The sequence below is a fragment of the Bos mutus genome, chromosome 2 (assembly GCF_027580195.1).
Source record: "Bos mutus isolate GX-2022 chromosome 2, NWIPB_WYAK_1.1, whole genome shotgun sequence".
NCBI classification, from domain to species: domain Eukaryota; kingdom Metazoa; phylum Chordata; class Mammalia; order Artiodactyla; family Bovidae; genus Bos; species Bos mutus.
In genome coordinates this window covers 120,480,490-120,496,375 of record NC_091618.1, presented here as the reverse complement: position 1 = coordinate 120,496,375, position 15,886 = coordinate 120,480,490, and the positions used below count along the sequence as shown (strand labels likewise).

Sequence of the window (15,886 nt, the reverse complement as noted above, 5' to 3'; positions counted from 1 at the left end):
CAGTTAATATGGTAGGACTTCTCTCTCTGTCTTTTTGGCAGATTAGGAATCAGGCATGTGTATCAGTTATCTCTTTCTGCATAACAAACCACCCTGAAGTTTAGAAGTCTTAAACATTTGCTATCTCACAGTTTCTGTGGGATGGGAATTCAGAAAGCAGCTTAGCCAGATCATTCTGGCTCAGTATCTCATGAGGTTGCGATGGAGATATTATCCGAAGGCTTGACTGTGGCTGGAGGATCCACTCCCAAGACGGTTCACTGACATGACTGACAAGTTGTTCACAGGAGGCTTCCATTCCTCACCATGTGAAAGTGAAAGTGAAGTCACTGAGTCATGTCCAACTCTTTGGGACACCATGGACTGTAGCCTACCAGACTCCTCCCTCCATGGGATTCTCCAGGCAAGAGTACTGGAGTGGGTTGCCATTTCCTTCTCCAGCTAGCCAGTTGGCTTCTATTAATTGGAACCATGAACCTTAACAGATACAATCTAGAATATCCCCCATTCGTCCTTTGCCACTATTCATCTTCCTCATACCTCAGACTTCATGTCCCAGGTCATACATTATTTCCTCAAGAAAGCCATCTCTAACCCCTCAAACTAGGACAGACACGTCACTCCATGTTTCAATAGCACTTTTTCTCATTCTCACCTCTGCTACTAAAAGTTATAACTAATTATTAACTAGTGTTATATAATCAGTTCCCCTCCAGTAGAGTTTTTCTCCACAGGGGAAGAAAACCTAACCATCTTGTTCACTGCTGCAGTGAACTCACAGAGTCTCTCAAAAAACGAAGACTAAAAGACAAACTATTTATTGTCCTTGTTGATCAGAGAGCTGACATCCTTGATCATCTATTTTAGTTTGACTTGTCAATGATGTGATTTATTTTTACATTTTCTAATGTATTTTTTTCTATTAATTTTGAAATCAGTGTTTTTAAAGCTGTCTGATGTCATTCTCTATCACCAAAGATTCCAGTTTAATATATACTTTATTCAGCCAGTTCTTTCCCTATAGGGAGGCCAAAATATAATTAGAAGTTTGCTTCATGAACATGGAATTTGAAAATGAAGGGAGTTAATCATTTGATTTGACTGTTCAATGGCATGTGGCTGAGGAACTTGACTGAGAACGGAGATGCTCGTGCCAAGGTGTCTGACAGGTCCTGGCCAGCGTTCCTGCTGCAGGAATGGGGAGTACCAATGCTCGCCTTGCTGGCCCTTATATCCACTGTTGACCCCTCTTCTCTTCCAAGTGCTCCATTCTTACTTTAGACATGCTATTACCATCCAAGCTGCCATGTGATGGTGTGAAACAGTTTGTTTTAAAGGTCAGATTTGCCTGATCAGGTTTGGAAGACAGAAAGCAGGAGGATGAGAGGCAAAATCCTTAAGAATGATTCTTTTTTTAAGTTGATCCAGTAAAATCAGAATGACTTGCATCACCAGCTTGAGGTATAATCAAGATAGTATATCTTTTGCATATTCAAATTAATCAGTCAATCCCCCACAGGACCAATTTCAAAGGAAGTTCAGAGACTACATCTTGAAACTTCTCCCTTAGAAGTTGTCAAGAACCATGGACCAGGGACGCTTACACAAGTCCAAAGGGATCATCTCTGTTTCCCAGTCCTTCATCTTTAGCAGAAGAACAGGAGGAAGCAGTAGGAGAGATGGAGGGAGGGAGAAAACTAAAGGAGGAGGAAGAGAAGGCACTTGAGCTGGTGACCAGCTTCAGACTAGCCCCAATATTCAGTCATCATTTCTGCTGTCACTGCCATGTAAATTCACCGCGCTTGACTGATCTGGTCCAGCGCGCTCATCTGAGCCTTTGTGATGATGACTGCCCTCCCCAGTGATGCAGCACGAGATGAGAGGTTCACTGAAGTCACAGATTTCCTTTTTCCTTTCGGTCTAAGTCACTGTTCTCACAATGTCCTCTTGTGACAGCTGTCTTTTAGGCACAGAATGCCACAGAATGAATCTTCATGATTTCCTGCAATTCACTCATCAAATATCTGCCTTCCTTTGGGACAAATGTTCCTTTGGGGACACAGGTGAACTTGTTTGAAATCATCTCAGTCTCTCTGATATTTAAATAATGAAAATGAAATTAAATGAAAGTCGCTTAGTTGTGTCCGAATCTTTGTGACCCCATGGACTTTACGGTCCATGGAATTCTCCAGGCTAGAATAGTAGAGTGGGTAGCCTTTCCTTTCTACAGGGGATATTCCCAACCCAGGGATCAAATCCAGGTCTCCTGCATTGCAGGCAGATTCTTTTCCAGCTGAGCCACCTATGATAAGGTGGTCTCAAATGCATTGGGAACATTTTATGTCCTCCTAGAAGTCTTTGACAATGCAGACTTAATCCATTTTTCTCCATGCTGACACAACAAAAGAAACATGAAGAAACCTTTTAAGGAGTCACAAAATATTCTTATATATACTTTCCCTGTCCCTGAGTCAATGGGATCTGATTTCTTCCATCTGAATAATAAATGACCTTCAAGAAATTCTTAGAATTAAGAAAGTCTGGTCCAAATTGACCCCTTGTAGTTACCTAGCAGAAAAGTGGCATGCACCTTTTTTCACCAATTAAGAAACAAAAAATTGTTTTGCCAGGTATCCCTCATACTTCTATATAAAAAAATAAAATAATGTAAAATAAAAATACAGCCCATAATCACTAGAGATACTATGAGAAAATGTGAAACTGAGTTGAAAGGTATAATATAGTGGATAACTGGACCATTTAGCACAGGAATGCTAAATGGCATTAATGCTAATTGGCTCTCTTGCTATATAGAGTACCTCTCTCCTGATTAGTACTTGATTAAACAACAACAACAAAAATAACCTCTTAGAAATAACAACAGCTTTCTGGACTCCAGTCTTCTTAGCAAGATAATGAGCATAGCACACTGTTTAGATGTTTTTAATTGGGTAAATCTCAGACAGACAATGGTTTTCTATCACTGATGCCTTGTATGCTAAGAATTTCATTACATCGTAGCATTACCATATAAAAATTTCCTTGTATTTGCCACAAACACTGTTAACCTTGGTAACAGTACCCTAAATTTTGTTCAAGTATTTATTCCTTCTAGAAGCAGCCTGTGGGACTTTCCAAGTGGCTCAGTGGTAAAGAATCTGCCTGCCATTGCAGTAGACACAAGAGAAGAGGGTTTGACCCCAGGTCAGGAAGATCCCCTGGAGGAGGAAATGGCAGTATTCTTGCCTGAAAAATCCCATGGACAGAGAAGCCTGGCAAGCTACAGTCCATCGGGTTACAAAGGGTCAGCAAGGACTGAGCAGGCATGTACGAGTGTGTTCAGAAGCAACTGGCTCTCCAGGCCCACATCCAAAGAAGACTTGTACTGTAGGTCTAAACTAATTCTATTTCCCTGGTCACACTGATTGATTCAAGGATGGGTCCATGGCTCAATATCAACTTACCAGAATCAAGCGTTTGCTCTACTCTCAAAGGCAGAAGTTCTCTTTCCTGTTATGTAAGTAAATGCCACTAAAAACCCTGCCTTAAAATGGAGCCAACCCAGAGTAAGTAGAACTAGTAATAAACCCTAATCATAACAGATCCAGAATGCTCAATTAATGAAACAATGAGCTTCCTTTTTGGTTGAGTTATTTCAGTTTGGGATTTCTATTGGTGTCTATCAAAAGAACCTTATCTGATACACATGAATTAATTAACATTAGAAGGTTACAACAGGAGATGGTAGAAGGGGAAGTGTAGGGAAATACATTTTTTCTCTTTTCTTTAAATTTTTGCCTCTTACAACCACTGGAACAACAGGAAGTACAGTTTAATTGGAAGTAAAGCTATGTCTAACATAATTCTAAGAATAATAATCTAAGGCTAACTGCCTGGACAGTCTTGATGTCAGATAAATTGGCTCTCCTGCTATATAAAGTACCTCTCTCCTGATTAGTACTTGATTAAACAACAACAACAAAAATAATCTCTTAGAAATAACAGCTTTCTGGATTCCATTCTTCTTAGCAAGATAATGAGCATAGCACATTGCTTAGATGTTTTTAATTGGGTGAATATCAGACAGACAATGTTTTTCTATCACTGATGCCTCGTATGCTAAGAATTTCATTGTATCCTAGAATTACCATATAAAAATTTCCTTGTATTTGTCACAAACATATTCCTACACATAAAGTTAGTAGCTACAACTTCACTGTCTATATATTAAATTTTTCTTTATCGAGAGTATCCACTTGAAGTCATGGAGCACCTAACCCAATTGAAAGACTTTACTTTTGACCATGATTTGCTCTTTTCAAAATACTTTTTCTTTTTCTTTTTAAAGAGGAAATTTTGAGTAGAATTTTGTTTCACTACTAAGCAGTTACTGATTACCTACTCCGTGTAGTTCTGTAAGAAAAGAAAAATGAAATTCAGAATGTGGCCTTTGCCCTCCAGAAGTTCATAAGCTGGTTTTAGTAACAAAAAGGGCAGAGTGAAAAATTTACTCATTAAAATACAAATGGATATAATACAGAATCATTAAGTGATGTGAAAATAGTTGGTAAAGGGGCTCTTAGTAAGTATCTGTAGCCTCATCAGAGAGAAACAGGATAAAAGGGAGGGGCTCTTTAAACATTCACCAGTCAATACCTGACGGCTCACACAGTCCCCCAAATGAATGGCTGTTATCATTCATCTATTCAAGAAACGATTCTGTACGTTCTCAGCATTAGACCTGTATTAGGCGCTCCTCTTGGTCCTTCTTACTTCAGTCTTGCTTTGGGTGCACACAGCTGGGCAGAATCATGATCCTTGGTTCACGACACTGTCACTGCTCCCTTCACGGATGGCAGCCGGGCTGTGTCCAGGTGTGGAGACGGCTGTTACAGACACCTGTTCACACACATACATAAGGGGGCAGAAATACCGAGTCACGTGGTTTACAAATGCTCTAGTTCACAAGATAATGCCAAATTATAGTCTAAAGCAGTTGAAACTATTTATATTCCTACCAGCAATGAATAAGAAATTCAGTTATCTACATCCACACCAATACTTGGTATATTGCTAGACTGTTTAATTTTTTCCAGCCTGTTGTATGTAAAAATGGTATCTCATTGTGCTCTTGTTTCCCTAATTCATTTTAGGCTGAGCACCTTTTCATATATTCCACAGTAATATACTCATTCTTTCTCAATTTTTGACTCTGTTAATTTTCTTAACATTATAGGTACAGATATAGACATAGATAATAGAATAGCAAATACAAGATTCTAGCAATTCAACTGGAGAAGGCAATGGCACCCCACTCCAGTACTCTTGCCTGGAAAATCTCATGGATGGAGGAGCCTGGTAGGCTGCAGTCCACGGGGTCGCTAAGAGTCGGACAGGACTGAATGACTTCACTTTCACTTTTCACTTTTATGCATTGGAGAAGGAAATGGCAACCCACTCTAGTGTTCTTGCCTGGAAAATCCCAGGGACGGGGGAGCCTGGTGGGCTTCCGTCTATGGGGTTGCACAGAGTCGGACACGACTGAAGCGACTTAGCAGCAGCAGCAGTTCAGCAAAATACAAAGGATCATTTAAGAGGTCAAATCTCTCATACTATTTGATTCTTGGAGGATGTTGAGAGAAAATATGTGCTTCTTGTGAGAGAAAAGATGTACTTTGGCATAGTAATTAAAGGAAATATTAACTCCCGACTACTATTTACCTTACATAACATCAGGCAGGTTTTGCATCAAAATTCCTCAGTTTCTAGCCTTTCTCACCCATCATCTCACTCCCACAGAATTCCAATCAAATCAAAAGAAAAGAATGCGGACAGGAAAGGTCCCTTTTACACAGAATAATTCTGAGTGAGCGGAGACCAAGACCTTTTCAAACTGGATATCTCATGAGTTCTAGTCATGGTCTGAAGACTAGCTGACTGGCCAGGAGCACAGAACCCTCAGGTCACCTGGAGCCACCCCTGCTGACCACAGCCAGATGCCCTGTACTGTGAGACCACAGAAAATCCATTCAAACAAAAGTTGAACTGGAATAGACGTTAAATTCAGAAGGGAAAGAGATCATTGCTTTGAGCACATGCCAGATTACCAACTAAACGAATACTCTCGCGTCTTTTCCTTCCAAACAGGAAAGATAGAGAGAGAATGACTGCACAAAATCATTTGCTTTACTAGATGCTTGACAGTCACTGAAGAGCACGATGAAAACGTGGTGACCTTATACAACTATAAAGACAAACCAGAAATAATTTAACAAGATAACTTTTCCAGCTTTTAAAAGGTAGAAAGAAAAATTTATATATTCAAGACATATTCATAAGTTCTAAATTTTTTAAGGCCATGGTTTTTTCCCCTCAAATGAAAATGAGAAATTACAAAATTTCAGAATCCAGAGTTTCTAAGTAAACATAAGAGGTAGGAGAAGACTCAACTATAATGATCTTCATGCGCATTCACAGACTGTTCTCTCAATCCCTTCAGACTGCTATAACAAAATGTGATGGACTGGGTAACTTAAAAATCATGGAAATTTCCTTCTTCTAGTTTTGGAGGCTAGAAGGCGCCAGCATGGTTGTGTTATGGTGAAGGCCTGCCTCCTAGCTCATAGCCTGTGTCCTCACACAGCGGGAGAGGGAGGGATCTCTCTGGAGCCACTTTCATTAGGTGCTGAGCCCACTAATGAGGACTCCACCCTCGTGGCTTAAGCACTTCTCAAAGGCCCCACCTGTTAATACCATCACACTGGGCATTAGGACTTCAACACAGAAATACGAGGAGGAACACAGACATTCATCTATAGCAACTGTATCCCTAGCATATTTTCTTCCTCAACATTCCAGTGTATTCAGAATACACTGGTATTTAAACTTGCATTTTAACCAGTGGACAAATTGAGACAAAGAGAAATGAGGCAACTTTTAAAAAAAAATTAATTTTAATTGGAGGATAGTTACTTTACAACATTGTGGTGGTTTTAGAAAGGAGGCAACTTTCTGAAAGCTTCAAAGGGGTAGGCCTTGCCAACAGACCAAGAAGTCCCATCTCCTAAGTCCTCCTATGGCCTGCAACTGGGCAAACCACTTTCTGCTCTTCTCATGGTAACAGGTTAAAAAACATGTGCAATTCCAGCATTGCATCAGTTTAACGCTTCTTTTTAAGAAAGTTTATTTAAACATGCCATGTGATCAACTATTTTAATTCTGTGTATATGTAAGGAATCTGTGGAAAGCTCATGAAACCAGTTACCAGCCACCTCAACTCTTTTGTGCGCCCTCATAAAAATTCCCAGATGTCACAATTGTCACACGTACTTGCTAAATTGGAGAAATTCTTGAACCACAGTAAGCAGATGCTCGAACAGATGGAAAATTTCTTTTTGGGCTGAGAAAAAGAAATTTCCAATTAAGAAATGCCTGGACACTATTTTATCTCCCTTCTAGTTGACTGAACTATGAGATGTCCTTATGTTGCAGTTTAGAATTAAAAAAAAAAAAAAACTTTCCATTTCCCTCAATATTCTTTATTTCTTCATGTACCCATAAACATCAGCTTAAAATATGCTCATTTTTATGTTTCCTTATAAACTTGCCATGGTGCTTTTAAAAATGGAAAATTAATGAACTACTTTCATGTAATATTTATATTCAACACCTTTATTCTTACCCATCTCGTGTTTAGTTTGCCTCTTTCATTTTTTCTCCATTTACTTACAACTTTAAACAGTATCTATTATGTGCTGAACACACATTTCTTCACTATTTTATCCCCTACATACCCCAAAAGAACCAAAAATGTAAAATAAAATAAGTTCCTTTGCACAGGGATGAAAGCAGATGTGAGATATCATCCAGCCCCCACATGCAGCCCCACCCAACATCTATCTTCCTTAGTATATCTCTCTAGGGGAAAGGTGAGTTGGCTCCGTCCAGAACCAGCCACCTGGCAGCTGCTTCTCTGACAGGAATTCACCCCACGCCCTGATTTTTCTTCTGAGCTTTTGCCATGCTTCTCTGCTGCCACCATCCCAAGTCCTTCACCCCCCCCAGATTACGACTAAGCTCAAGGACACGCAGCATTGCCTCCACCGAAGGTCTGTGGCCACAGAGGGAGATGTACAGCAGCTTGCAGCTGCTTGAGGTATCTTGGGATAAAATATCAGTCCTAGTCTTTAAATGTCCTCAGCCATTTAAATGCACTTAATTTTTTGGCACAGTTATAATTTCACAGCAAAATTAAGCAGAAAGTACAGAGAGTTCCCACATACCCCCTGCCCCCAACACATGCACAATCTCTCCCACCAGCAACATCCAGGCACCACAAAGGGACACTTGTTAAAATTGATGAACCTAAATCGACACATCATTATCTACCCCCAAATCCATAGCTTTCATTAGTGTTCACTCTTGGTGTTGCATATTATATAAATGTTGACAAATATTTAATGACACATATCCACCACTATAGTATCACACAGAATAATTTCACTGCACTAAAAGTTCTGAGTACTCTGCCTGTTTATCTTTCCCTTCTCTTAACCCCCAGCAACACTGATCTTGGTCTCCATCAGTTCAGTTCAGTCGCTCAGTCGTGTCTGACTCTTTGTGACTCCATGAATCGAAGCATGCCAGGCCTCCCTGTCCATCACCAACTCCCGGAGTTCACTCAGACTCACGTCCATGGAGTCAGTGATGCCATCCAGCCATCTCATCTTCTGTTGTCCCCTTCTCCTCCTGCCCCCAATCCCCATAGTTTTGCCTTTTCCAGAATGTCATATAGTTGGACTCATACAGTATGTAGCCTTTTCAGTTTGGTTTCTTTCAGTCAGTGATGCTAATTTAAGGTCTTGCCATGTCTTTTCATGACTTGATAGTTTATTTCTTTTTAGTTGTTGAGTGACAAAGCATTCTCTGGAGGTACCACAGTTTATTTATTCATTCACCTACTAAGGACACCTTGGTTGCTTCCAGGTTGGGGTCATTATGAATAAAGATGCTATAAACATCCCTGAACAGGTTGTCTGTAGACATGTTTTCCATTCTTTAAGTAAATCCCAAGGAACACAATTGATAGTTCAGATGCTAAGAGTGTTTAGCTTTGTAAAAAACTGTCAAACCATCTTTCAAAGTGGCTGTACTATTGGGTTGTCAATAAGTTCATTCAGGTTTTTCATAAGATGTAACAGAAAAACCCAAACAAACTTTTAACCAACCCGGTATTTTGCATCCCACTAGCAATGAATGATGGAGAAGGCAATGGCACCCCACTCCAGTACTCTTGCCTGGAAAATCCCATGGATGGAGGGGCCTGGTGGGCTGCAGTCCATGGGGTCACTAGGAGTCGGACACGACTGAGTGACTTCACTTTCACTTTTCACTTTCATGCATTGGAAAAGGAAATGGCAACCCACTCCAGTGTTCTTGTCTGGAAAATCTCAGGGACGGAAGGGCCTGGTGGGCTACCATCTATGGGGTCGCACAGAGTCGGACACTACTGAAGCAACTTAGCAGCAGCAGCAGTAGCAGTGAATGAGAGTTTCTGTTGCTCTTTGTCCTCCGCAGGTTTTGATGTTGTCAATGCTTGGGATTGTGACCATTCTAACATCTTATTGTTCTTTAATTCGCAATTTCCCAATGACATGTGATATGTAACATCTTTTCATTCTCTTGACATTGTCCTTCATAGAGTAGGATTTTAGTTTTAATCAAGGCCAGTTTATCAAATATGTTTTTCATGGATGGTACCTTGATGTTATGTCTAAAGTCACTGTCATGCCCCAGGTCATTTAGACTTCTTTCTGATGTTATTTTCTAGTTTTACCTTTTACATTTAGGTCAAGGATCTGTTCTGAGTTAGTTTTGGTGAGTGTGTAAGAAAGACTTGGGTTTAGATTTACTTTTTTGCCTGTGGATGTCTAATTGTTCTAGTGCCTTCTCATTTTTTACTTTTTATTGGGAAATAATGTTCCTATTCTTCATCTTCTCAGCTTCCACACAGGGCCTAATTTTTATAACTTAACTCACTGATTAAGGTGTATCTAAATAAGCGAGATGCTCCCTTCCTGCGTGTCCTCGGTGAGAACATGAAAGGGAATATCTGGGTGGGAGGGGGGTGCTCACTGACTCGGCCATAATTTTACTCCAAATGCAGATAAAACAGACCCAGTACTATCATATAAAAAGTAATCAATTATTGTGCTTGACATCTTTGCAATTTTTATCTTGTGCTTTTTATTTTTCTTTTTCTTCTTCATGTTTTGTGAAATAAAACCACAAATAGGCTTGATAACAATCCTGGTTGAAGTATTTAAGAAACAAGATTACTTACTGGGTTATATATATGACCTCTATATTTTACACCTAAGTACTTGTTTGCCAATATTTAATAAACCCTCCACATTTCAAATGTTCACTCTTCTAATTTTGGCAATTCTCAGCATCCTATTTTCTAAGATGTGTCTTAAGTAAGTTAACACATTGTAGAAAACAGTTTAAGTGAATAAAGCACTTTATTTCCACACTTGCACTTGCTTTCCAAGGCAGCATCAAGGAATAATTCTTACATTTCTTACACTAGGTAAGAAAAGACTTAAGGGGCCAACTATTGAGATTTGTTTGCAAGACATAATAGAAAAGTTGCCTACAAAACATGTCTTCCTGATGAAGACATGAAATGTATGCAGAAAGATGAAGTACTGGGTGTGTGGACAGTAATAAATGGCCATCACGATATACACAAACTCAGAAAACGTGAGGATAGTGTTAAATCAAAATCAAAGTAGCTGTGTAATTAGAGAGGTGAGGATCACACAACGATACCCCTTTTCTTGGAATTCCAACTGCACCAGGACCCATTAATTTTGGGTAAATGAGGTTCCACTGATGTTCTTTAGAGCCTTTAGCTTTGAGCTTCTACAGAAACATGCTTTAATTGATCCTGGCAATGCAGGAACATTTCTACTGTAACACCTAATGACATAGGAATAATCATTATTATCCCTTTCTGTTACAACATCATTGTATAGACTTTAGGACTATTGGGAAAGTGTAAGTATTTATAAAGACATTCCTCATATCCTAGAATTAACTTGGTGTTTTCTTGCCTTCTGTGAAAACAGGTAAACAGAAACACAGAGAAATTAAATGAAGTTTAAAGACAAGTCAAAAGATAGGAAGGCAATCATTTGAAATTCTTTTCCCTAGAAACTGTCTCCTTACCTATCTTTTTAAAACAAAATAATCCCCCCTCCAAAAAAATGTCTAAAAATCAACAAAGGGTAACATATAAACATAAACACATTATTTTCTTCAGACACTACAAGACTGATCCTAAATAAAAGAGTAAAAAAAATAAAACTTTAACCTCTTTACAGATTTAGGCTTTGTATATTTACCTCTTGTCCCCCTTAAATTCTATTTATTATTATATATAGTTTGCAGGTTTTATGCTCTGTCAATAATGTCCCTCTTTGTTTTCCCAAATGAAAGACATAATGATCCCATTAATTCTTTCTAAATTAAAGTTTTACAGTAAAACTGACATTACCTTTTTATGTTCTTTGCTTTTCTTCAGCAAACAAGTTTTAAAGTTAATACATCCATTACAAGCCAACAAAATAGGATCACTTCTTAAATCTGTGCCCAGGGCTGCATTTGGGTCCTCTTTTGCAAATGTGTGGTTACATTTTCATGCAATTGAAACAGTAATAATTTCTCTCCAAGTTACTCTGTTTCTCCCCAACCAAGTGAACTTTAGTATGTTTAAAAAAAAAAGTTTACAGAGAGTTCAGGAGACTGTCCTATTCAGAACCTTGGCTGCTTTAATTCAACAGGAGTGTCTTTCCATCTTTTACACACTGCAAAGAGCTCCGAGCTTTTTAATAGCAACAAAGACTAGAGAGTAGCTTTTCAAGTCATCAGCCCAGCTGAGAAATTGGCCATTGACAGCTGGCCTGACGGAATATGAGTCGTCAAAGGAAGCCCACAAGAACCATATGGAGTGACATTCCAACACTTTCAACATGCCCATCAGAAACTCCCACAGCTGACGGTGTTCACACAGCTGTAGGTTATTAGGAAGGAGACTTAAAGGAGCGAAGGAGGGAGCCCTCTTTAGGGTCTTTCACCATCATAATAACCTTAACTAAAACCTGCTGGTGGTGAAGCAATTTAGTGCCGAAGAACAATGTATCACCGTTTCCTGATGGCTGCCACAAACCAAAGGGATTTCTACCCTTTGGGTGCTGTAAGAAACTGATTTTACATCTGAGCTTTATAGTGACCTCCTTGGGCTAATAAATGTGGCTTTTTACCTCATTTGCAGTTCTTGAAATTCCCAAATGCCTTTATTAGATGAATAGAATTTAATTTGAATTACATTTAAAAAATTATGAAAAAAAAAAAAAAAAAAAAGAAAAAGAGTATCTAAGTAATCTCTTGAATACCTCAAGTGAATAATCAAATAAATTTATAATTTACAATAAACATGAAAGTTTTGGAATACCATCCTGAATAGCCAAGACTCCATGAAATGAAAATATAAGGGAAGGTGTTCTCCCCAAATTATTTACCATTACTGATAACATATTAAAAATATATTACTTATTAGTAAAAGTAAACTGTTAAGTAGCTTTAAGATAAATTTGACCTATGACTTTTCACTCTATTGTACAATGGAAAAACCATTTTCCCATTTGAATTTTAAGCATACCAATATTCAGAAAAACATGATAAAATAAGGATCACATCACAGTCTAAAAACAACCAGTGACTCCCTTTATTGTTCCTTCCACATTTAGTAATCACCTGTTGTATGATTAATGGCTGTGGCTCAGTTTAAGAGCTTCTGTTTCTGGACATGCCTAAGGGAAATTAAGTCAAATATCAAACCAAATCTACTGGCTTCTGTATGAAGCCAATAAGGGAATGCAAAAAAAAAAAAAAAAAATCACTCATAGCTCATTACAAGATAATGATCAGATTTTTCTCATCTGTGTAGATGCTTTATTCAACAAGGCTAGTATTGTTGAGTCAATAAAAGCCCTTCATCAAAAACTACAACCAAGAAACCTATTAAGTCAAGAAAGTGTTTTCAAGTTTCCCATTTCAGTTGTAGTGCTTCTCTATGAATGCAAAGCACTCGAATCAGGACCAGCTCTAAGAGTGAAGTGCGGCTTTGATGCAGCACCATTCCATTGTTCTCCTTACGGCATCGTTGCCACTCCTCATCCTCAGACCACAGCATGAGGCACTCAGGCAGCCGAGGAGCTGAGAGTCAGGGACAGGTGGAGCAGCTGACAGTCAGATGAGCAAATGTCTCAGGCGGGCACTACTGCTGCTGGTTACAGAGCGACGCCCAGAGCACTTTGCTGATTGGCCGTAAGAGCAGGGGTAGCCGTAAGAGCAGGACCGAGGAGAGATTCAGAAAGACAAAGTTCATTACGCTCACAGGTCTTGGGAGGAGGCACAGCAAGGCCATGTGGAAGATCACCCAGGTGGTCACAGGCAGAAGACAGGAGGAGGAAAGTTTGGGCCTCCATCTTTATCAATGTGGGAAAAGCAAGCTAGGACAGGTAAAGGGTCAGGATTGGCTAATTTGAATTATTTCAAAGGGCCTTAGACTAATAGGGATGGTCCTCTAGTTGCATGGCACCTGGCCTTGGGATGAGGAAAGTAGAGGCATATTGTACCTGTGGTGTATGGACCAGATAGAGGAGGTGCTGCTCTAACTGGTGAGGGCTTCCCTGGTGGCTCAGCAACATGGGAGACCAGTGGGGCTTGATCTCTGGGTTGAGAAGATCCCTGGAGAAGAGAATGGCTACCCACTCCAGTATTCTGACCTGGAGAACTTCGTGGACTGTATAGTCCATGGGGTCTCAAAGAGTCGGACATGACTGAGCAACTTTCACTTACATAACAAAGGCACGGTTGCACTGCAGCCTCTGCTAGTTCTAAGAATTAGCTTGCCTCAGAAGGGGCCATTTCTCCACAGCCAGAAAGTTTATTCTTTTTAATGTGTCAAAGTATAATAATATATAGAAAATTTTAAAATATATACAATACCTGACCTTGAAATGAGCCCAATTAAATAAGAGACAAAGAAAGAGAAACCTTAATTTATCTTTATACAACAATAGTAGTAAATGATGGTCGCTTTTCAGGATGCTTTAAGAAGACTGATGCTGAATTGTGCCCTGTCACAGATTTTTCTACACAGCAACAATATATAGGATGATAAAGCAACAATATATAGGATGATAAATCAGCAGAGAAGCCAAATTAGGCCTTGGAAGCCCTACGGTCTCAGCTTCACTGCTCTCTCACTCTTGAGCTATATTTCAAAAACCCAGTATTTATTTCCTTCCTCTTACACAGCATGAAGGCCTAGATGTGTCATTTTTATTTCTATCTAAAAGAGGTCACAGTGCAAGGACCAATCCTTATGACACACAGATTTAGCATGGAGGCACCTCTGGCTGAGGTCCAGGCCGTCATGGACAAGCCAGAGCAAGGAATCTATGAGGCCCACTCTGGCAGGACTCCAGATGCTGCGTCTTGCTGGGTGTTGGGGCCTCAAGGTGTAAATGACTCCTTAAAGCAAAAAGGCAAAGGACTAGCTATGTTCACATATTAAAGGATGTCAAAACCCACAAAGATTATGTGTCCAAAGGGATAAAAATCCTTGGAAGATGTTTCATGGCTAGGTGGCCACACAGATTGGTTGGTACCAACCCCCTGCCTGGTTACACCTATGGTCCAAGGAGTTTTGAGCAGTAGTCGCTTTTGTTTTCAGAAGTGTCCCAGTAAGCCTGTATTCAGATTCTAGCTCCAGTATTTTCCAGGACAATTGGGGTGAGTTGTTTGACCTCTGTCAGTTTTCTCATACATAAGTGGGGATGGGGGTGCGCACCTCATAGAGAGGTTGTGAGAACTATATAGATTAATGCCTGTGAGATGCTTAGAACAGTGTCTGGTAATGAGCCAGTGCTCACACAATGAGCGTTAGCTATGATTTTATGTTCTGGCATTTATGATGCGACTCAAAAGATATTATGAAGTGATTTCTTATATTTTGGATCCATCGCTAGTCATCTGACTATAAATGTCAAGTAATTATCATAAAATATTATCTAAGAGAGAATATACATTGTCATTGTGTATAAGGTGTAATTTTTTGGCCTGGGATAAACAGGAAAGTATCAGGAGAATCTTTGTAGTTGGAGTTTTGCATATAATAAATAAATGTAAAATGCACTATTTATTCAACATGAAGATTATTTTTTAGTGGACAAATCTGTACTCAGAAGATCACTTGCAATCAATGTGGTATAAATGTTTTGCTTTCCCCCGCCCCACAAATAATAGGCTTTTCAAATAATGAGGTTTAGAATCATAAAAATAACACTTAGAAATATGCATACAACTCACATGTATATTCCCTGGTGACTCACATCTGCCCACAATTCGGGAGACCCAGGTTCGATCCCTGGGTTGGGAAGATCCCCTGGAGAAGGAAATGGCAACCCACTCCAGTACTCTTGCCTGGAAAATTCCATGGATAGAGGAACCTGGTGGGCTACAGTCCATGGGGTTGCAAAGAGTCAGACACCACTGAGCGACTTCACTCACAGGTTAAATATCAGGTTTTAATATGTGTGTGCATGTTTATGTATAAATGGCTTAATTCATAAAGAAAGATATTGATAGTTAAAACCATATTACAATTAAAAGACACTTAAAGAAAAGGGCAAAACTAGCCACAAAAAGACAAAAGGCATGGAAGGGTGACAGTATCAAGAATGCACAAAGTCATACAAATCAAAGAGGAAAAAATAGAAAAATGGGATAAAGGAATAATTATTTTATACAAAAG

At 39.4% G+C, this 15,886-nt stretch overlaps 1 long non-coding RNA gene across 4 annotated transcripts in view; it reads right to left on the bottom strand.

Moving 5' to 3' along the window:
- The window catches only part of LOC138990413 (uncharacterized), a 236,290-nt gene that overhangs the window by 205,313 nt on the left and 15,091 nt on the right, over positions 1–15,886 (bottom strand). For all 4 annotated transcript variants that reach the window (XR_011466508.1, XR_011466505.1, XR_011466507.1 and 1 more), the window contains exon 2: positions 4,742–4,899. This is a non-coding gene — a long non-coding RNA (uncharacterized lncRNA). The remainder of the gene's footprint in view (positions 1–4,741; positions 4,900–15,886) is intronic.